Here is a 22,416-nt window from a genome sequence, read left to right as displayed (position 1 = left end):
TGTCCTTCACTGACCTTTACAAGCTGGCCATGAGAAAACAGGCTTTCAATGAGACAGAAGAGCTGTAGAGATCAAGTTCTCATGACAGTATGCAGGAAACTATAAACCCTTCAGTAAGAGTTACAATTTGTTCTTCATATTAAATTCACACTTACAGAAGTATAGAAGGCATCATGAAAATATATTTCTGAGATTACTACAGCAATAAAACAAAGGTTTCCTAACTCGTGGTCAATGGGTGGCTTAGGAAGTGTCTATGTGTTGATAAAATTTTTTAAATAAGACAATTAAGATCTAGGCGAGTAGTGTGTATAAAATGTTGATTTTTCAGTCTCATGTTGCCCAGGCTGGTTTTGAACTATGTAGCAAAAAACTGATCTTGAAGTGATGATCCTCCTACCCATCCCAAGGTATGCGATTAGAGGCAATCAGCACATCCAGCCACAATACAGACTTTAGGACCATGGCCTGAACAGGCAAGTTAAAGACTCTAATGTGATAGCAAAGCAACTGCACTTCAGAGCCACTAATGAAATACAAATTAGTAATACTGGTTTTAAACTGTTAGGTAAATGTACTTAAAAACATAACGATATAAACCATATCTTGAAATGTGGGGTAAAAAATTTAAATTTTACAGGGCAAATGTGTAGCTTGTGATAAGAGCACTTGCCCAGCACACTTAAGGTTCTGGGTTTGAGTCCCAATAAAAACAAAATGCAAGGACAGTAACAACAGGAAAGTCAAATTTTAATGTACATTGATAAGCTAACACTTTGTACAGTTTAAGCCCAGAAGGAGACTAGACATTAATCCAGCTGGGGACACAGCTCTGGGGTGTAGTGCTTACCTAGCAGGCATAAGGGCCTAGATTCAATCTTAGTACCAAAGTGAAAACAGGGAAGAACAGTCCAGGAGAAGGTGTGAGAAGCGCAATTACGAGTCAAGTGCAGAAAAGACAAGAGGTCTTGATACCACTGCATAATTTAATAGCATACAATGCTCTCACTGTGACAACACTGCGTGATTTCTAGTGAGTACTTTTCTCATCTTCCCAGGACAGTGCTGTGGTTTGAGTCTGAAGTGGCTCCCACAGACGCATGCATTTGTACACTGGCCCTCCATCGTGCTGAAGGAAGTGGGCCACTGGCGTTGGCCTGTCGGCTTTATAGCCTGGCTCACTTTCTGTTTGCTCTCTGCGGAAGCAAAGAGTGGTGATGCTGTGTGACTACGTTCCTCTGGCTCCTGTCTATCACCAGGCTTTCCTTCCCTATATGCTGTCTTTCCCACTATGACAGAACCACCAGCCAAACAAAATAAACCAAGACAGACAGGTGAGAGAGAACATCCCAGTCAGAAAAGCCAGCCAGGCAACTCCAGAAAGTCCACTTACAGTTTTAGACTAGGATGATGGAATTTGGTAAATTATAATTTCAAAACACCAAACCCACAGAATAATTAATATTTCAATGGAAAATGACATTATATTTTGTTCTTGGCTATTGCTCCAATTCTTTGAATCCTTTTGACTATGAACAACAGCATGCATTACCTGGTGCATGGGCAGGCCTAGAGGTGCAAGGCAAAGCTAACCAGTCCACAGAAAGTCGAATGAACACAGGTCTGAAATCCTCAACCCCAGGGCCAATGACTGAGGGATTTTGTCAGAAACCTCCAACTTTTCAAATGGCATTCTTATTTAGCAGAGACAATAATACAGGTTACCTAGTCCTGTCCAAGGCAGAGGCAACCAGTGTTTCTGTTTTAGTAGGGCCAGTTTTTCTCAAGCCTCAGTACCACTGATGCTAGAGAGAGCTCTGCCATTTTAGGACTTCTTCAGTCAGGGCAGGTTCCTTTTTTCTTTGCTTTATACAATTTTTCCTGTCTTTCTTTATTAAGAATGATACCCTATTTCTTTATACCATTAGATGAGGACATTTAAACACTGCTCCTTTGGGGTAGTATGCTCTAGCATCTATATACTATAAAAAGCATGCCTGCACCTCTGATTAATGTTCTGATCCTAATAATGAAAAACCTTACAATGTACCATAAAACAAATGTGGGTCAGCTATAGGTTTCTCAACTGAACCTGCCTATGCCCTTGACTGCTGTGAATGTGTGTCTGTATCCATAGGTGCATGGCTCAATGAGGACACAGCTAGCAACTTTCATCAGAATATTCTACCAGACACAGTATAGATACCCATGTGTATGTAACCATGTTCCAATAGAAGGGCTTCACCAGACAGCCAAAAGGATTTGGGGAGAAAAACCAAGGACAGTCAGAAAGCTCCATCATAGCTCACTCTTTCCAACAGTACCTCATTTCCTGAGGTTGAATAAATAGCAGTCCAGTGATGGTTTAAGTGCTGGTAATCCCACACTCTCAGAGACAAAAAGGGAGAAAAGTAAACCTTCAGACATCAGTGCCCTAAGTGTTTCTCAAAACTAAATGACATCTTCTTTTATACTATTGTGACCAGTGTTGATTTGTTGGTCAATACTCCAGGCCAAGGAAAAAGTCTGCAACAAGAAAACAGCCTGCTGGTAAGTGATTCAAATAAAGATCTGTTGGGCTGGAAAGACAGTTACGAATGCACACAGCTCTTGCACATGAGCTGAGTTTGGTTACCAGCACTTGCTTCAGGCAGTCGGCAACTAACTGAAATCTAACGCCCTCTTCTGGCGTTGATGGGCACTGCACTCATATATACAAATGCACACACAAATATACTTGTCATTATAAATAAAAATAAATCTTTTATTAATTTATTTATTATATGCACATGTGTTTTGTGTACATATCTGGATGCAAGTATCTCACAGTCATATGTGTAGAGATCTGCGGACAACCTTGTACTTTGTGGGTCCCAGGTACTGAACTCAGATTGCTAAGCTTGGCAGCAAGTGCCTTTACCTTCTGAGCCCTCTTACCTAACATAAAAATAAAATCTTTAAAAACAAAAACAAACAAACAGATTTGCTTAAAAATATGGAGTGATTCTCAAATGTGTCTATCAATTTGACAGAGAGGAGAGGGCAGTTTTCTGCCCAACAACAACCATCTAATGTACTCACATACAAATAAACCCAAACCCGAAGGAGGAAGCCCTCTCTTCTAATTATATCATCCCAGGTGGGCAGTCCCTGGTTGTGGGCATTCTGTGAAAACAACAGTGTAACTCTACATCCTGAAGCAGATTAGACAAGGGACCCTGGCTCTCCTAGCACAGAGTACCTCATTTCACATCAATGTTTAGCTCCCGGATATTCTGTCTAGTTCTTATTTATTCTTGATGCTGTCTTTTGTCCTAATCACAATTTCAGCTTTGTGCTTAACCCATTTCTTTAGAGGCTGCTACAGCTGTAATCTTTTCAAACACTCTCCCTTCTTATGCCCTATCAATTGACTAACATTCTTATAAAATGACATGGCAAATACAAAATACACTAACATTTTATTTCACTGAACCTGACTACTTAATGTTCAGTCTTAACCTGCTCATTTCATGTCATATTGACCCAAATCAACGTTTCCCAGTCCCAACTGATAACATAATTGAATAAAGGTCCACTTACACAGATGTTCTACATTTTTCAGACTATATTCTGATAAACATGAAATTTTACATTCATTTAGTTATTCTTCGCAGTAACAACACTGGACAGAAGACATGAAATCTAACAAAAACCTGAGTTTTAAAGCTGCCCTTTTCGGGAGCTAGAGAGAAGGCTCAGTGGTTAAGACCATTTGGCTACTCTCATATCAAGGGTTCAGTTCCCAAAACCCACATAACACACAGCCACCCCTAACTCTAGTTCTGACTGTTTCTACCTCCCCAGGCACCAAACACACATGTGGTATACACATATATGCAGGCAAAACACTCATCTAAAATAAGTCTTTCAAATTTTTTGAAAACCGATTTTCAGTCATAGGAAACCTACTATCTTACAAACATCCTAAATTTTATACATACATATATGCATATATATTCACATACATATTCATATACAAGAGTCCATTTGGGGTTTCCTTATGTAGGGTACAACGCTCCTTTCCAGAACCCACAGGTTTCCAAGTGAAAAGTATGGGTACCTCCCTTTGAGCTGTTGGTCACAAGTGTCCTGGAGACCCTTCAAATAATACAGACTAGGACCAGTATTCTTGGTGGCTCACCAGTTCATAACATTATGCCCTTATTATTGAAGATACTGCACACTTTGACACAGGACAAGGAAAAAATCAAATTAATACTGACGAGGAAGCTTCTTCTTTGCTGGCTAGTTCTCAAAATACTGGAAGGTGCTATATAGGCTCCTAAGAGAAAAAGGTCATAAATAATCTTCCCTGTGAATCTTGTGAACCACAATAATGACTAGTGGAACAAAACATGCCTAAGGGCGCAACAGTGGCACAAATGTTATAGGTATTAGCAACCAACTGCTTCCTGATTGACACAAGGCTCATTCCGGAAGAAGAAATGCATGTCTGGGCCTATAAATAAACCCAGCTAAGAAACCATAGCTGGGGAGCTCATAATACCAGGAGTGAAGCTACTACTATTATTCTGTTAAATGTACCTACTATCAAACTGCCCTCTAAACTGCTATCTCTCATACCCATAGATCAGTGCAATTCACAGACCTTTTGTGAAGTTTATTTGTGTAGTGGGCAGTGGTTACTACAGAAATTCACAAATGGTCAACATGTAGAGAATAAGTGCTCACTCACAAATGAGACATCTATATCACAGAGAGCAGAGACACTCTAAGAGACAGAGTTCAAAGAGAGCCAAGTGAAACAGTGTCATCTGAACATGATAGGCCAGCTGAACTCATGAACTTACCACAGTTGTGGTGACCTGCACAAGTCCAGGTCAGTAAACATTATAGAAGAGGGGAGAGGGACTTACAAGTTTCCCCTAGCTGAGTGGTTATTGACACTTGATAGCTTTTAGGGGAGGGAAAAATCAGTTGTCATTAAAGGTGTAATACTCTGGTAAGTAGACCACGCTCTAATAGATGGTCCCATACTGGTGAGTGTATGGGCAGTATGGACAGCACAAAATAGATTTACTAAGTTATCTAAAAGAAGAGACTTGGTTGGGAGTGGTGATAAATGCCTATAAACTCAGCACTTGAGAGCCAGGGGCAGGCAGATCTCTGTGAGACAAGGCCAGCCTGGTCTATAGAGTGAGTTCCAGGGTAGTCAGGGCTATACAGAGAAACCCTGTCTTAAAAACACCACCCCTCAAAAAGAAGACTTGAAACTGAAGGAGTCTGGGGTTTTAGGTATAGGGTCTAGAAGGAATATGGGATGAATATGATCAAAATACATTGTATGGAGGGCTGAAGTGATGACTCTGTGGTTAAGAACAATGGCAGATCTTCCAAAGGACCTGGGTTCAATTCCCAGCACCCACATAGCAGCTCACAACTGTCTGTAGCTCCAGTTCCAGAGGATCCAACATCCTTACACAGACAAAAATATATTGCATGCCTGCATGAAAGATTCCAAGAATTAATAACAATACCATGTATTTCTTAAAATTGTTCTCTCTTTTGGCCAAGGTGTATTGGTAAATGCCTGCAACTGCAAAAGTCTAAGGCAGGAGGATCATGAGTAGGTGTGAGATGAGATTAAGCTAGAACAAAATAATACTACAAAATTTTTCTGATAACGTATTCTGATTTAGTTGCCTACCATCTGCCTCATTTCCTGGCAGTGACAGAAGATTATCACATTAGTAATGACTAAAAACTTAACTACAAACAACTAGTGATCAACTAGTGACCCACTTTCCTGCCTTGAGCAAATGTGATGTGATGGAGGGAGACTGGCAAGCAAAGCAGACAGTTTCCCAAAGTGCAATCGGGAGAACAGGACTTACTTTTAGCACAAGCACCACACAGCAAGGCGTGAGAAGTTCTATGAATAACAGCGGCCAACAATGTCAGAGACTTACAAGATGAGAATTTAAAAAACAACCACCACCATACAATGTGCGTGATGAGCAAGGCATTCAAAACACGTTTATTTAACTAATCACTGAGTCTTTATTTTCCCTTTTAAATGTTTCTTGAGTTTTGTTTTTGTTCTTCTTTTTTTTTTTTTTTTTTCCCAAGACAGGGTTTCTCTGTGGTTTTTTGGAGCCTATCCTGGAACTAGCTCTTGTAGGTTTTCTGGAGCCTGTCCTGGAACTAGCTCTTGTAGTCAGGCTGGTCTCGAACTCACAGAGATCCGCCTGCCTCTGCCTCTGCCTCCCGAGTGCTGGGATTAAAGGCGTGCACCACCACCGCCCGGCTGAGTTTTGTTTTTGAACTTGTTAATGCACAACGAACCAATTACTTCGAAATGACAGCTCCTGTATCTTAAAAAAGCCATGAAAATGTGAACTGGTGGAGCTACCATCAGGCACCGTCACTAGGGTGACACTAGCAGGATACTTTCATCTTTACTGGCTGATATCTCACGTCCTCAGACACTAACAGGATACTTTCATCTTTACTGGCTGATATCTCACGTCCTCAGCGAACAGACTGAGGCACATTGTTAACTGAACTGTAAGTTAAGGTGTGTGCTCATAAAATGTCATATGACAAAACCATTGCAGCAGGCTATTTACCATGCCACTATGCTATTATCCCAATTCCTTCTCCTATTACAACTCATCAGCAAACTTTTTCTAAATTTAAAATAAGGTATAGGATACTTAAGATCTTTAAGAAGTTAAGTTACATCTTCTCTAAGAAGTTAAAGAGTAACTCAGAAAGAAAATGATGCAAAAAATAAGGTGAACAGGTTGAATGAACAGTGGCACAGACTTACACGCATACACCCAATTCAGTAATCACGGGGTGAGTGTGCAATGAACTATCTTGATGGGGTTAAAATCTAGGGAGTATATATCATGGTGCCTGCATAACCCTTCCTTTATCTATAGGAAAAAAGAGGAAAGCTAAACCAAAACTGCTCAACTTCCCCTCGTCAGTACTAATGGTCTGTGTGACCTGACAGACCACATGTGCCATCAGCATTTGATAACTACACCAAGTTTAAAGCACGTAAGGAAAAAGGATATACACACAAATACTTGAAAGTATTCCCAATTTGATTTCCAAAACATGTCTCAGTGATAAGAACTCTTGTTTTATGGGCTCAAGGCCCTGGGTTCACTTCTAGTACAACAAAACAAAAGTTGAATGTCTCTTACTATCAGCTAACTCGCACCGCCTTGGTTCCTTTATTCCAGCTGCATCTATAGCACCCATCACTAGTCTACCACAATCAGCTATCCTATCACAGAAGCCTAAATGACAGGGCTGTATTTACGACTGTGCTTTAGTTCCCACAAAAGCACAATTCTGAGAACATGAGTCATTAGCCCCAGAGTAAAAAAAAAAAAGAAAAGAAAGAAAAAGAAAAACTTGGGTGAGACTATGAATCTTACTATCGAAACCAACAATTTAGCTTAGAAATTCCTCTTCTGAACAAGAGGAACAAAATGTTTCTACTCTGTCACACACTCCAAAACTATCAGAGCTGTTGTCTGTATTGGTGTATGGTGGCAGGAAGATGACCTTAGCCTAGCTATTTTCAGAGCTGCTCTTTTGTCCTGTCAGGATGTCATCTTTCTAGGACAATTCCGGCCCTTATCCCTATCTAAGCACATATTACAAAGTCCCCACGACTCACATGCAAAACATTCTAAAGTTAAACACTCATGTCCACAGTGTTAGCTGCTCCCCTCTGTGGGGACCAGGTCAGAAAGGGAGCTGTTGTTAACTAAGCTTCTGGCACCGTGCTTTAGGCACCTGGGCAATGCACGTGGGCAGTCCCGCGTTCAGTCCCCAGCACACAAACAACAGTTTTTTTGTTTGTTTGTTTTTTTTTTTTTTTCGAGACAGGGTTTCTCTGTGGTTTTGGAGCCTGTCCTGGAACTAGCTCTGTAGACCAGGCTGGTCTCGAACTCACAGAGATCCGCCTGCCTCTGCCTCCCAAGTGCTGGGATTAAAGGCGTGCGCCACCACCGCCTGGCCACAAACAACAGTTTAAAAAAAAAAAAAAAAAAAAACAAAAACCGAGGCTAACATCCTATGTTTCGTTTTAAAAACACCTTCATGAATGAAAAAGGGTTGAAAGGTACTTGGTGTAATGAAAAGAAAAGCTGCTCAAGCCCTAAGGAACTTTCCAGCAGAAAGTCAAAGTGCAGTACCACTCTGGGATATCCTCTGCCTCAGGCTGACTTCACAAAGGTCCGCCTCGGCCAAGCACATCCTCAGTCTCCAAGGCAGAGCCCAAGGCTTTGCATAAGCAAGCTCTGCTGCTGAGCTACATCCTGGCCCTCATTATTAGTATTTTCACTGTTCTCTATCTCTACTAGGTCAGAAAGAGTTCTTCCTGGAGAAGTAACCTGTCCCTAATTCAGCAACCATTTTTTAAATAATACTAAAAGATATTGCTAGATTCTGGGTGTGGTGGTGCATACCTTTAATCCAGTATTTGGGAGGCAGAGACAGGTGGATCTCTTTGAGTCCAGTTAGTCTAGTCTACCGAGAACCAGCCAAGGTGACATGTCTCTGTAAGAAGGAACCAAAAGGACCCCAACATCTCAAAAAACAAAAATACTGTCGGGCAAGGTTGGGGAAGGGGGCAATATTTTTATGTAGAGTTCCAGTTTTTATTATCTCACAATCCATAAAGTAAAATATAGTGATCATAGAATAAAGTGCATATGACTACTAACCTTAATTGTCAATTTGAAAGAATCTAGGATCACTATAGAAACCAGCCTCTAGAGCCAGGCGGTGGTGGTGCATGCCTTTAATCCCAGCACTCAGGAAGCAGAGGCAGGCAGATCTCTGTGAGTTCGAAACCAGCCTGGTCTACAAGAGCTAGTTCCAGGACAGGCTCCAAAACCACAGAGAAACCCTGTCTCGAAAAACAAAAAAAAAACAACAACAACAAAAAAAAAAACCAGCCTCTAGTGAGGGGGTTTTCTAGATTAGATTAATTGTCAGGGAAAACCTGTGCTAAAAGTGCATTGCAGGGCTGGGTTACCCAGCCTGAATAAAAAGAAGAAAGTGAGCTGAGAACTAGCAACAACCTCTCTCTGCTTCCTGACTGCAGACACAAAGGGACCAGCTGCCTCAATCTCCTGTCATCATGATCTTTCCCCATAATGGACATACACCCTCAAAGGGTGAGCACAAACAAACCCTTCCAAGAGCTGCTCTGTCAAGTATTTGTGTGTGTACACACTACATTTTCAAAGAAGGAAAAGGCTTTTTGACAGGCAGAGATGAGTACGGCTCCTCATCTTAGGCAGGTGGGGTAAACTAAGGCAGAAAATCCTTGAAGACACAGTACTCAGTCCCAACCCTTCCTAGTTCATTTCCAGTGGTGTCACTACAAGTGCTGGCTGAAACTGGTGTCTAATTACCCAGTTCTCACCTGAAGTACATTCATACTGAGCAGGGTGCAGATCAAGCATCACCGGCCCTTTTCAGCACACCTGAGCTCTAGTCTTACTGGGGCCACCTTTCCCTTTTGCAGTTTTCTCTGTCGTGGACACAGGAACCATCTTCCTTCCATCTCTACTGTCATCTGCTACCATGACAATGGTACTCAGCTTCCATGTGAGTCCCATGTCTTGTCAGATAGGCTGCAGAAAGGCTTTGCTACATGCAGAGACAAAGACCAAACAGAACCAGTTGACACTTCAAGTGAGAATATTTGTAGTCATTTAAGGAAAACAGACTTAAGATTTAAAAAATAAATATTTGTGTGTGTGTGCTTGTGCGTTCATGTGAACACACGACTTGCCTGTAACTGCAGGCACCTGAAGAGGGCCCTGCATCATATGCTCCTGGAGTTAGAGTTACAGGTGAGTTGTGAGCCACTTGACACATATACTGGGAAGCAAGTTTGGGTCCTCTAGAAAGAGCATCACATTTCTTAACCTCTGAGCTATTTCTCCAGCCTAGACTGACTGCTTTAACAAAGCAGTTTACTAATCAAGTTTGCATTTCCTCTTATCTAAGTTTTCTTTGGTAGTTAAAAACAATCTTAAAAATTTTTATGTGTGGGGGCTGGAGAGATGGCTCAGAGGTCAAGAGCATGCTCTTCTGGAGGTCCTGAGTTCAATTCCCAGCAACCACATGGTGGCTCACAACCATCTGTAATGGGCCTGGTGCCCTCTTCTGGTCTGCTAGCATACACACAAACAGAATATTGTATTCATAATAAATAAATAAATATTAAAAAAAAATTATGTGTATGGGTGTTTTGCCTGCATGCATGTCTATGCACCACCTGTGTGCCTGGTCCACACAGACCAGAAGGCAGCATCAGATTCCACAGAACTCAAGTTACAGGTGATTGTAAACCACCATGTGGTTGATGGGAATCAAATCCTGGCCCTCTGGAAGAACAGCCAGTGCTCTTAACCACTGAGTAATCTCTTTAGCCCCCTTGGGATTTTTTTTTAAGCCACTGTAGTTAGTGTCCAAGAGCTACCTACATGTAGGCCAGGCTGGCATTGCACTTCTCATCATTCTAACTCTACCTCCCAAGAGCAGGGATTACAGGTGTGTGCCACCACGCCCAGTGAAAAAGATCTCTTCATGTATGTTCAGCTGTGACCTAAGTTTATTTCTAGGCGCAAAATTTGTTGATTTTGTGATTGATTCCTATCCTCCATTATCTTATATAATTGGCTACTGTTTATAAAAGGGAAGCTATGGTTTATATATTAAGATCAAAGGATAAACAATTTTACTAATGATTAAAAGCCAAAACCTGTGGTCTGGTAAAAGTACTATAAGCCCAAGTGAAAAATCTCTTGGGCCCTGGGAAAACACATTCTGCAGCATGTGCACCAAAGGGCTGGCCCGCAACTTACAGCTGCTCCAAAAACCAAATAGACTAGAAAAAAAAAAGTTACAAATACAGATTACAGCAGAAGAAACTTAGTCAGCAAGCCGGAGAACAGTAACTTCAAACAGTGTCCCAGTCCCGTTTTTATCTGACTGAGATCAAATTAAGCTTGAGGAAGTCCACATATTAGAAAGATAGCTCTCAGACTGTTGCTGGAGACTGAAACTCTTTGGGAGACATGACAACAAATTTCTATTTTATTTTTACTTACTTATTTATTTTCCAGAGGCATGGTCTCACTATGTACACTGGAATGGTCCTGAAATTACTCTGTAGCCCAGGGTGGTCTTGAGCTTTTGGTGGCCTTCTTACCTCAGCCTCCTGTGTACTCCTGTAAGCAACTCCAGTAAACTCACTGGCTCAGCACCTAGCTGAAAGAGGATGGAACTGTTTCTTTGATCTGTCGTTGCCCTTTCTAACCGAGGTGAACAGAAAACTTCTGCAGGAAAACGTACACATGAGAAGTCAGACATAGGAGCTCTGGCCATGTGACTGGCTACAGAAATGAGGATGTCTGTGTTAACAGTATTTGTCTCTCATTTTGTTTGCTTTTATTTCGATACAGGGTCTCTCTTGGCTGTTCTAACATCAGGCTCACAAGAGATCTGCCTGCTTCTGCTTCCTGGGACTAAAAAAGGTGTGCACCACCATGCCTAGTTCTTATCTCCCATTTTGTTAAGAATGTTTGTGCGTACATACATATACATTAGGCAGATCTTTTCTTGTTGCTTTATCATGTACCGGCACACATTGATAAACACCTAAGTGTTAAGATAAGTACTTAAGAGTTGCTAAATATACATTATCAAGTGTTAGGAGATGTTAGACAAGAGTGAGGACCCTTTGGCAAACCATCCAAGTCATCTGGGAGGAGGAGAATGATTCTGTTGGCAGCACACGGGGAATTCTTATATTAACTTTAACTTGCTACTGTCTTTATTTGGAGAATAAGTATGGTATAAAAAGACATTTTGGGTACCAAACTGACAAAGGATAGACTTATGATGGTATCATAAAATGAGGTCCTTGACAGACTACCTAATCACACAATATTGTATGACAAAACTCCTAGACACGCAACATACACACCTACCCACCCCAGACAGGGATCTCACAACAGACCAAAGTGATGATACCATCAAAGTCCAATTTAGTGAACCAATTAATTGTATTAGGGCTACTCATGGGAATTAAGGATTTCTTACAGGTCTATGGGTAGGGGGTTACTAGCAGGAGCAGAAATAACTCAAAGACAGTTGCATCACCAATGCCCACTTCAGCATGGGTGACAGCTCACAAAGCTGGGAACCCAGAGAACAGGGCACAGCCTGCAGGCAGCTCAAGGACTGCAAATTGTTTTTTCAGGTGCCTCAGTTGGTCTAACCCTCTTCCTGGAAGCTCGCTGGTTTCTGTTTCTTCCAGGCAGATGGTCTGGTCTCAAGAGTCTTCTTTCAGCTTGGCTTGTCTGAGAGGGACTCTCAGCTGTTAATGCTTACTCTGGCAAGGAGGGACCTAGTAAATCTGGTCAGTTTTAGGGACTTCTCCTTTGAAATGTTTGTCTTCCTGTTTAAGGGCTTCCCTGCAGGATGAAATGTTTCAATCTCGAAATGGTTACTGTTGTTCTTTTGGAAAACTACAACTCCCATGCTCCCCCTGGACTACGGATACCTGTGCGCACCCCAGATACCTCTGCGCTCCCCGTTTAAAAGGCAGGGCCACACGAGGCCCCCTCTCCTCGTCCTGCCTTTCTTCGTGTGTCCCACATCCTTTGTCCTTTTGTGTTTCCCTTCCCCATTAAAGTGGACCCACGTGGGAGCCGCTGTGTCGTGTCTGTGTTTGTTCCGCCGTGCGTGTCTGTCCTGTGCCCCGTGTTCAAGAAGAACACCCCCTGCCCTTTTATTATTTTTTAAGAAGAACAGTTACACAACTGTGGCCCAGGCTTTTTGGAAGTGGTTTGTGGGAGGGATTCAGAGGTCTAGAGATACTGGCTAGAAAAACCTGAGTGCTGTTAAGTAGCGTTTAATAGACGGTTCTGAGGGAAGCGATCAGGCATAAAGACAGCAAAGACAGCGGTCGTGGGGTTTCTCAGTGTGTACTAGTACTAGCCAGTTTTATGTCAACTTGACACAAGTTAGAGTCATTCTGAGAAATGTCAGCACCTGACTGGCTCAGAGCAAGCCTTCAGAGCATTTTCTTGATTAATCATTGCTGTGGGAGGGCCCAGCTCTCTGTGAGTGGAACCGAGCCTAAGCTGGTGGTCCTGGATGCTGTGGGGCAAGTAGGCTGAGCAAGCAAGAAAGAGCAAACTAGGAAGCAGCACCTCTTCATGGCTTCTGCTTAAGTTCTTGCCTCCAGACCCTACTTGTTTGAGTTTCTGCCTTACCTTCCTTCAATGATGACTGTGATGTGGAAGTGTAAGCTGAACTAAACCCTTTCCTCCCCCAAGCTACTTTAGGGAACCCTAAGACAGACGGGAACAAGGATTCGACCACTGACCTAACATGCTAGCTGATAACTTGTCCTCTTCTATCTAGGCTCCAAGACTGAAGTCGGAAAGCTGGCTGAGTAGTTAAGGATACCGGCTGCTCTTCTAGGTGAGGCCCCGGCAACAGTGCGACAGCTCACAGCTCTCTGTAACTCCAATTCCAGATCAGATGCTCTCTTTTGGTTTCTGTAGGCAACAGGAACACATGTGGCAAGCACACAGACATGAACACGGGCAAAACACCTTATCCATAAAATAAAAAATTTTAAAAATACACTAAAATATCCTAATAAACAAGATCTGAGTTTAAATGTATACAAAAATAAATACATGTTTTTGTTCCCCTACTAGAATTTCTTCCTAGACTTAACCATCACATTGCCTATACTTTGGGGAGGATATAAAAGAGCAGACGGAGCAGAGCTGAAGTTTTCCTTTGAGAACTGGAAAAACGAGGACGTATGAATTCGCCATCATCAGGCCAGTGTCTACCTCTGTTTTTATTAATATATATTTTTATTTTGAGACAGTATCTAGCTGTGTATCCCAGGCTTACTTTGGACTTGATGTCTCGCCTGTGATGACTGAACTGGAGATCGTCCTCAGCCTCCCACATCATGGGATAACTGTGTTCCAGATTCTCGGACTGCCACCTCTCTTTAATCTCCTTTTCCACACCTGGTATTACCCGTGATGTTCATTGTATTTGACTTGCTTGTTGTATTGAGGAGTCTTACCAGGTCTTGCTATTAAAACTCACTGTGACCTCTTTTTTTCCCTAAAATTTTTGAATTTTAAATTTCTTTTGTGTATGAGTGTTTGCCTGCATGTATATATGTTCATTGTGTTTACCAGCTGCCCACAGAGAGCAAAAAAAGGTATTAGATTCCCTAAAATTGGAGTATAGGTGGTTGTGAGCCTTTGTGCAGGTAATGGAAATTGAACCCAGAAAGAGTTCTTAACTGCTGAGACATTGTTCAGGACTGAAAATGACCCTTAAAAGAAGAAAGAAAAAGTTTTATTTTCAAAATAGGTTGTTGAGACCCGATATGGTAGCATAAGCCTTTAATTGAGCAATCTGGAGGCCTACAGGTAGAACAATCTCTGGGATCCTAAAGCTAGCGGAATATATACAGTAAAACCCTGTAACAAAACAAAACAGAAAAGGAAAAGGAGAAAGAAAATGAGAAAAAAATTTCTCATCTAGAAAAAAATTAAGGAAATATTATGAGGTTTACAAAGACAGACTAAAAGACAACAAAAATTCCCCTATGATCCCACATCTTTTAATATTTAGTATCACATAAATATGGTTTTATTTTAATTCTCTTTTTATGTCGATACAAAACATACAGGTCTCACTTCAAAGGGAGTAAAAGATAGTTCGTTCTAAAACCAAACATGGGTGACCATGGCCAAGGAACCCCCAGTGATTCAGATTATGCAAAAATCCACGTGCCCATATGGTTTCATGACATTTTTATAGTATCAGAACAATGGAATAGTTCATAAATCCACAGACTTTTCAAATACACAGGTAGAAACTTAAGGCAAGTGGGTACAGCAAAGTGAGAAATTCCTGTTGTAGCTCTCAGATGCAATCTGATGTCATAATTAGCCTTTGGGTTGATCTGTACACCCCAAGGATGTTAGATCACACATAGAGATGGGCTTACATAACCCAAGATACAGTGGGTCTTGGTCTGCAACATTCAAACTCTCTGTAAGCATTCCAGCTACAATCAGTTAATCGGTTAATCGGCATTGTAGAATGTTCGATTCAAGCGTGGCTCTTGTGTACTAGCTTCAGTTAATGCGTACTTATACATTTATTATACTGTAGGGTAAATTACAAAAAATAGTCCTGGTATAACCCCTGTGTATTTTCTGAGTAATGCTTTTACATAGGTGTCCTTGTTAGTTAGCTGGTAGTGTGAGAAGAAATGAAGCTTTTCCTCCACAGAGTCCCCCTTTGTCATAGCATTTTATCACAGCAGCGAGGAGCAGGAATGATAAGCTACCCTACAGGCTGCTGTCACTGGGGATCTGGCCCAAGGGGCCCCCAAGGAGAAAAGAGCACAGTCTCTTCTCCCTCCACTCTCGCTGCACTGCTGAGTCAGAGCAAGCATGCAAAGACCCCTGGGTGGTTACATTCAAAGTTCACAAGCACTGGCCTATCCCTCAGGTTAATGTCAGCATAGTCAGTTATTACAATTAAAAACATTATTTTAAAAATATTATAATTTATTGTTAACAATGCCAGGGCAATAACAATTTGTAGGATTATGGAACCAGACTTTATACAAAGGTAACAATGCAGTTCATCAGGGATTGGGAACCTGGAAAAAAATTGTGTCTTTTTAAATAGCCGTATTTTTCTGTAATTGTCCCTAATGAAGTATTGATTGATTATTAGATCTCTTAACTGAGAATGACTCTTTCATTTTCAAAGAATGTGCAATGGTTTATTACCAGACACCCCTTAGGGGGAGGAAGGGCAGGAAGTCGTTAAGGACAGCATGGTAGGTCTCAGACCTCTGCAGCTGAGTCACAGCTTGTCAGTCATTCATGGCGAGTTATGAGAGAGTGGGCAAAGGTGGGGCTTGAATGTCAATCAGTTGATTCAGGTAGGAAAACAGGGTTGGGACTCTGGAACAACCTAAATCTCTCTAGCCACCCAGCACTTTGCTCTTTAATTAGAAAGGGTGACTCTATGGATTTATTTCTCTAAATAATCTCATAAACGGAGATAAGGAAAGGAAAAGTCCAGATTACTTGGGGCAGCAAAAGGAGGTGTGTTCAGGGTACAGGCACTGTGCCAGCCAATAGTTCCCAGTAAAATAACAAGAGTTATGCTCAGAACAAGGAAGTGAATTTAAAAATCATAACCTGACTTCTTGGCTTAAAAGAGAGTAATAGCTGGAGAGAGGATTGCTCAGTAGCTGAGATCTGAGTTTGGTTCCCTGTATCCATGGTGGGCATCTCACAGGCACGTGGAACTCCAGCTGCAGGGGCTCTAATACCTCCTGCCTTCGCAGACACTAGCATACATGAGACATACAGTCACACACATGCACGTAAATAAAACTTCAAGTGTTAACAGAACAGAAGTTGTAATAATGTTAACGTACGTGGACTAGCCTCTCTCGGGCTCGCTGGAAGCAATAGTACCCAGGCAGTGGGAAAATTTCACGTTTCTTTGAAATGGAATCGTTGAGGAATAGAGGACCCCAAATTATCTTTGCCTGTGTTGTGTGGGAAAACAGAAGACTAACTCCCCATATTGTCAGTTAACAGACATGGACGGCCTAATCACATTGAACAGCCTGACTCCAAAATCCATTAGTACATCCTCACCAGTTTAGAAACTCTCCTACCATTGGTCTCAGAAAACTCTGTTTGTTGTCCCTTCCCTAACATAAAAATCTCCAATAAAGTCTTCTTCTCTTTGGAAAAAAAAAAAAAAACAAAAACCAGTCAACGAGACAGGGATGGACATGGGAAGGCACATCTATAAATAATGATTAATTCCTAACTTGACTAAATTAACACTGCATATGAATGCGAACACTGCTTAGTTGTTCTCTAATTACACTGCTTACAGGAGTTTGTGTCTTCTGATCTGAATCACCTATCATTAATAAGTCCAGAAACGACTTTCTATTCTTGTTTTACTAAGGGTGTGTGTGTGTCATAAAGCCGTAGAGCCATTAGATTTACCAGTTCTTTAGGATAAATTTATGCTTTAAGTGAGGCTGGTGTGTAGTGGTGAGTATGTATTGTTTATGTCAATCTCTAAAAGTTCAAAAAGTTTCACAATAATGCTTAATACACCAAATGTCTGAATGGAAGTCAACTGAGAAGTCAGCTTTAACGTATCTTAAAGCTCCCCTCCCTCTTTCCCCCTCCCTCCTTCTCCCCCCCCCCCCAGTATATTATGTTGTACTCCATGCAGATCCAGGAAGCAGAATCTCTAACTGAAGCAACAGAACTATTTATTGATTACTGGATTGGGTAGACGTGCCACAGCTGAATTTTCACTACTTTAGAATGAAGAATTGTATACCTCTAATGCCAGCACTCAGGAGTCTAAGACTGGAAGCTCACCAACAATTAAAGGCTAGCCTGGGTTCTATAACAAATACCAGGCCAGCCAGGGCTACCATATAACAAACAAATGAATAAACAGGGTGCTGCAAAGTAACACAGAAGGTTACGTGGTGGGTTGTGTTTGTAACCACAACAGCTTGGTGGGACAACCAGGACTTTAGTGTGAGACTATTTCAACATAGGAAAAAAGGGATGTTTTTAAATTTAACTTTACAGATTAAGCAAAAGCCTATCTGAATAAACTGAATAAAAATAAAACCACATAAAGACTGCAAGAAAACATGAGATGTTTTTCAATATGCATGAAAAAGATCTTCCTAAATAAAACTAAAGTAAGTGACAAATGCACATGAGGACACACTAAAGGGAAACAAAATACAGACAGGTAAAAGCTGTCTGGCTGTCATGGCTGACAGAAGCAGCAACTGTGAATAGGAGACATGAGAGCATGCACTGAGCACTCACAGAAAAGTGATGCAAATGTGATGCTAATCAAAAATTTCATCTTTACACATTCACAAATGCAAATTAAACAACAGTTCACCTATCAGATTTGTCAAATTAAAAGCCTTTGAGGACATCCCAACCTCAAGGAAATAAATAAAAGCCTTGACCAAACACTCGTTATTCCCCGGCTCTCCAAAAGGTAAGACTGGTGGAAGGCATTAAAGAGAAAGGCATTGTGCAACAAAAGGAAACTAGACTAGACAATAAATAACATAGCTTCTAGAGGACACAGAACAAGCAAAGACTGGATTGGCAGCAACAGAGCAGAAGACTGCTGTGATGAAAACCTGTTGGAAAACAGCAGGACAAGGAATTTTATGCCTACCAAACTATCATGAGGAAAGGAAAAATGAAGAAGGTATTTCTGGACAATCAGGTTCGCAAGGCTTTACTTCCCCTGAGCCAATCCCCAGGCTTAGTCAGAAAATGACTACAGTTAATTAAAGGAGGAGGCTAAGAGGTGGAGACCCCACACACGGGGACTGCTGGAAACCAACAGTGAACAACAGCCTAAGTAAACAATGCGAAAGGCGACAACATTTCACATTAATTATAGAAGTTAGTAGACAGAGAGAATGGAATCTGTATGTCTGAAGTAGAAAACATTCAGAAAGAACAGAAGTTCTGATTAGAGTCAGGTAGCATTAAGGACATGTTGAAGAATGTGTGTGATTTTCATAATAAGAAAAAGGCAAATTAGTGGAGATTTTAGGAGAAAGAGCTCCAAAATCATATAAGATCATACTTCAAATGAAGAAAACAGCAGTTTTGAGCTCTATGTGGTAGGCATGAAAAGATAAACCCTAAGACCTGACTGTGAAGAAGACTACTGTGATGTTAAATGCGGGGCAGAGGACAAATCCATTAACAGTATTCCACTTGGTTGTGAAGGGAAACATTTTACACATAGATATAAATGATATTAGTTTCTACTATTAAAGTCTACTTATAATCAAAACCGAGAGTTCAGAAAGAGTATACAACAAAATGTCACCAGTTCTTGTCAGCATAACAAGTAACTGTGAGAAGAATGGGAAAGAAGAACTGGGCATAACTAATAAACTCTAACACAGGAAGCAATTAGGAGTATTACCAAGCTAATATTCTGGGAAATGGAGATTTCGGCATCTTAACCACAGAAAGCGGAGCTGGGGAAATGTGCTTGCCCTGTAAGCATGAAGAAAGGCCAGATTTCAGATCCCCAGAACCATGTAAATGCCAGGTGGATGTGGTGGCCTGGGAAAGCAGAGATGTAATCTCCAGAACAAGTTGGCTGGCTATAGTGTCAAGGTCTGTATTTGAGGCCCAACCTCAAAGAATAAAACAGCAGCAGACCGGGGATGGTTCCTCACATCAGGCACACGTGCATGCAAAAACATGCATGCACACACAAAGGAAGAGAGAGGTGGAGGGGATGGAAAAGTATGGAGATGTTGATTAAGCAGTGAAAAACAGGGCTGTCAATCAAGATGACTCAGCAGGTAAAGCACCGGTCACAAACTTGATGACCCGAGTTCAGCCTGGGATTCCAGGTAAAGATGAAAGGAGCGACTCCACAAAGCCGTCCTCTGACCACTCTACACATGGTGCACGCATGCACACACCATACACACAGCAATAAAATCTCAAAGATTTAGAAACAGTAGGGGGTTGGATGTTATGGCAGATACCTTAACCTCAGCACTCAGGGGGCAGAGGCACATCTATGAACTCTACGAGCTCAAGGCTAGCCTGTTCTATGTAGCAACTTCTAGGCCAGCCAAGACTACATAGTAAGACCCTGTCTCAAAATCAAAAACAAAAGCAAGCAAACAAAAACTGAAAAAGGAAGAGTAGAATGTTTAAAGCTGGGATTAGAATGTTTACATTGACTTTAATAACCTTCAAGTCCAGTGGCTACTAACAGTAGCATTTCTGCTTCTCAAATGAGTTTATTATTCTATGTATTTCTGCATGCATGGTGGTGTGATGTCCGTGTGTCCATGTGGGTGTATGAACACTTGCAGGTATGTGGAAGCCTGTATAAGCGGAAGCCAGAGGCTAAAGCTGTGTCTTTCTCAATCTCTCTTCATCTTTTTTCTTTTCTTTCTTTTTTTTTTTTTTTGAGACAGGTCTCTGGCTTCACTGGAGTTCACCAAGTGGCTACCAGGACAGACCACATGAGTCAGTCTCAAGGGTTCTCCTGTCTCCACCTTCCCAGCTCTAGGATCACTGCTTTACATCGTATTCCTTTTCACATGGGTTCTGGGACTCAGCTTATGTCGACACACTTCTATACAAGTGCTGGATGAACTGGATCAGCTCCCCAGGCCACTCCCATGATTTTCTAAAGTTTGTATTGCAGCTTAATATTGGAAAGGGTTAACAGATAGATACCCGCTTTTTATGAATCTTTCTAGGTGCTGAGGAGCTCTTTTGGAAATCTTTTAAGATAGAGTAATTTTTCAGTGTTTGGCTTATTTCAAAATATGGGACCCTAACTTACATTTTCTTGGTTTTGGTTCAAGAAATATTGGCAGAAAAAGTTGACAGCTGGGTATAAGGATATTATAAGATGATTCCAATTATCCAAACTGTTTCTTTTAAAAGAACAGATGCTACTAAATGTTGCATTGTTAGCGTTTGGTTTAAAGCTCAGCTACATGTCCTCTAGGGCTCCTAGGATCTCATCCTGCAGCTGGCCACTGGTTTCCACCAACACCTTAGGAATTCAGTCTTCAGCCAGGTTACACAGCTAAGTTTCAGAAACCAGGATCTGGATGTCCACTTGAAAACTTACACACAGAAAAGCTTTTGCTAGAGAATAAGAGATTTCCTACATAAATATTTTAGCTCAGATTAATCATGTATTTTGAACAACCCACTAGTGAGTGAGTACACAGCCTGCTCTGCCAAAGAAACAAATACACATTACAGGCAGAGGAGAGAAGGCCAAGTGTGAGAGCAGCAGATGAACAGTTTAGTATCCATTCAACAGTCAGTTCCCACCCCAGAGCAATAAGCATTATTTTACAAACCATGATGATGAAGAAAATATCCATTCAAACAAAATAGAAGATACACTGTCTGTCGGCCACAAGAAAAATGCTTCAGAAAGTAAGAAAAATTTTGCTATGTTTCCTGTAAAGACTGAAATCAAAAGTTATGTGTCCTGTGTTCACAGCCCTATACTTAAAAGATCCGGGAAATAAGCAGATAATTTCTCCAGGCTTCATTTTCCTTCCTGAACAAACACTTGCCGTGCAATGACTCTGCAGTGATCTTATGCCAAACAGCCAAGGTTTTAGATAAAATGCAATGTCAACCTCCAGAGACTTTTAAATCTAGTGAGGATGTGCAAATAAACAAGTGTAACTGAACAATTCTAGAGCCATGGAAACACCAAGGGAGAGCCTGTCTGCCTCTGGGTGCATCCAGGACATTCAGATAAGATCCAGAGTGCCAGGTCAACAAGCTATCAGGAAGGCGCAGCCAAGACAGAAGAAAATCAACGCCGCAGGAACTCAAGTCAGAAAAGCCTGAGTGCATGCGTCTGAAGCAGTTCAGGGTATCTAGATAGAAAGCTGGATTGTGATACCAGGGTAAAAAAATGAGCACACGGCAGTGGGTGGAGGCCAGTCTGCAAGGAAAAACGTCAGTGTGAGACACTGTACCTTATTCCAAGGCTGGCTTCCTTCACATCCTCGCCTGGAGGCTGCATAAGGCACACTCACTAAGACCCACGTTCCCACCACTACAGATCTGTTGGGTCAGAATTTCAAGGATCTGGGAAATTGATGTCTTAACAAAATTTCCTACACGTGTAAGGTCTTGTTTAAAGCAAATAACAAGACTTCAATGGACAAAAGTAAAGACATCCAAGTAAATGAAAGGCAAAGAAAGTTTACTATCATGAAGTCTGTAAGGAGGAGCGATGCAAGTTCTCTGGGGCCACTGGACTTTAGGCTGGCACAGCTGATGGTTGAGGGTGCCCACTGCAACTGTGGAAGTAGTGTCTCTTTCCATAAATCCTATTTCTGACAGCTTGCTCATGAAATTCTGCCAGTTACCACGTGGACAACTCTGGCAGTAGTACGGACATGTAAACAGAACAGGAAGCAGAGTCTGGTGAGAGCCTGTGACACAGCACAGTGTAAAGGGGACGCTGAAAAGAGACTGGATAGACCAAGAGGCGTTTCTAAGAAATAATACCCAAATCAATTAGGTATTACTTCTTAAAAACAGGATAGAGGAATTCACAACATTGAACAGGAAAAGATCACAGAGAACAGATGCAGAGACATTAGGGAACAAGTATTGATGCTAACGCGGCTTCTGAGTATTCCCCACATGGCCTAACACGCACACGGAAATGACTTCTGTTTCTTTC

General features: G+C 41.5%; 1 protein-coding gene across 3 annotated transcripts in view; it reads right to left on the bottom strand.

The window, feature by feature from the left end:
- Pik3ca (phosphatidylinositol-4,5-bisphosphate 3-kinase catalytic subunit alpha) overlaps nt 1-22,416 on the bottom strand; it is a 76,998-nt gene that overhangs the window by 41,427 nt on the left and 13,155 nt on the right. The window contains exon 2 of one of the 3 annotated variants that reach the window (XM_026782085.1): nt 13,442-13,616. The exons of 1 other annotated variant lie outside the window; for it this stretch is intronic. The gene's annotated coding sequence lies outside the window, so the exon portion shown is untranslated. Of the gene's footprint in view, nt 1-9,460; nt 9,645-13,441; nt 13,617-22,416 lie in introns of those variants that run through there. One more of the 3 variants, XM_005343762.2, reaches the window with a different exon arrangement.

This window comes from Microtus ochrogaster, chromosome 1 (assembly GCF_000317375.1).
Source record: "Microtus ochrogaster isolate Prairie Vole_2 chromosome 1, MicOch1.0, whole genome shotgun sequence".
Taxonomy (NCBI): domain Eukaryota; kingdom Metazoa; phylum Chordata; class Mammalia; order Rodentia; family Cricetidae; genus Microtus; species Microtus ochrogaster.
This window is presented reverse-complemented; position numbering and strand designations above follow the sequence as displayed.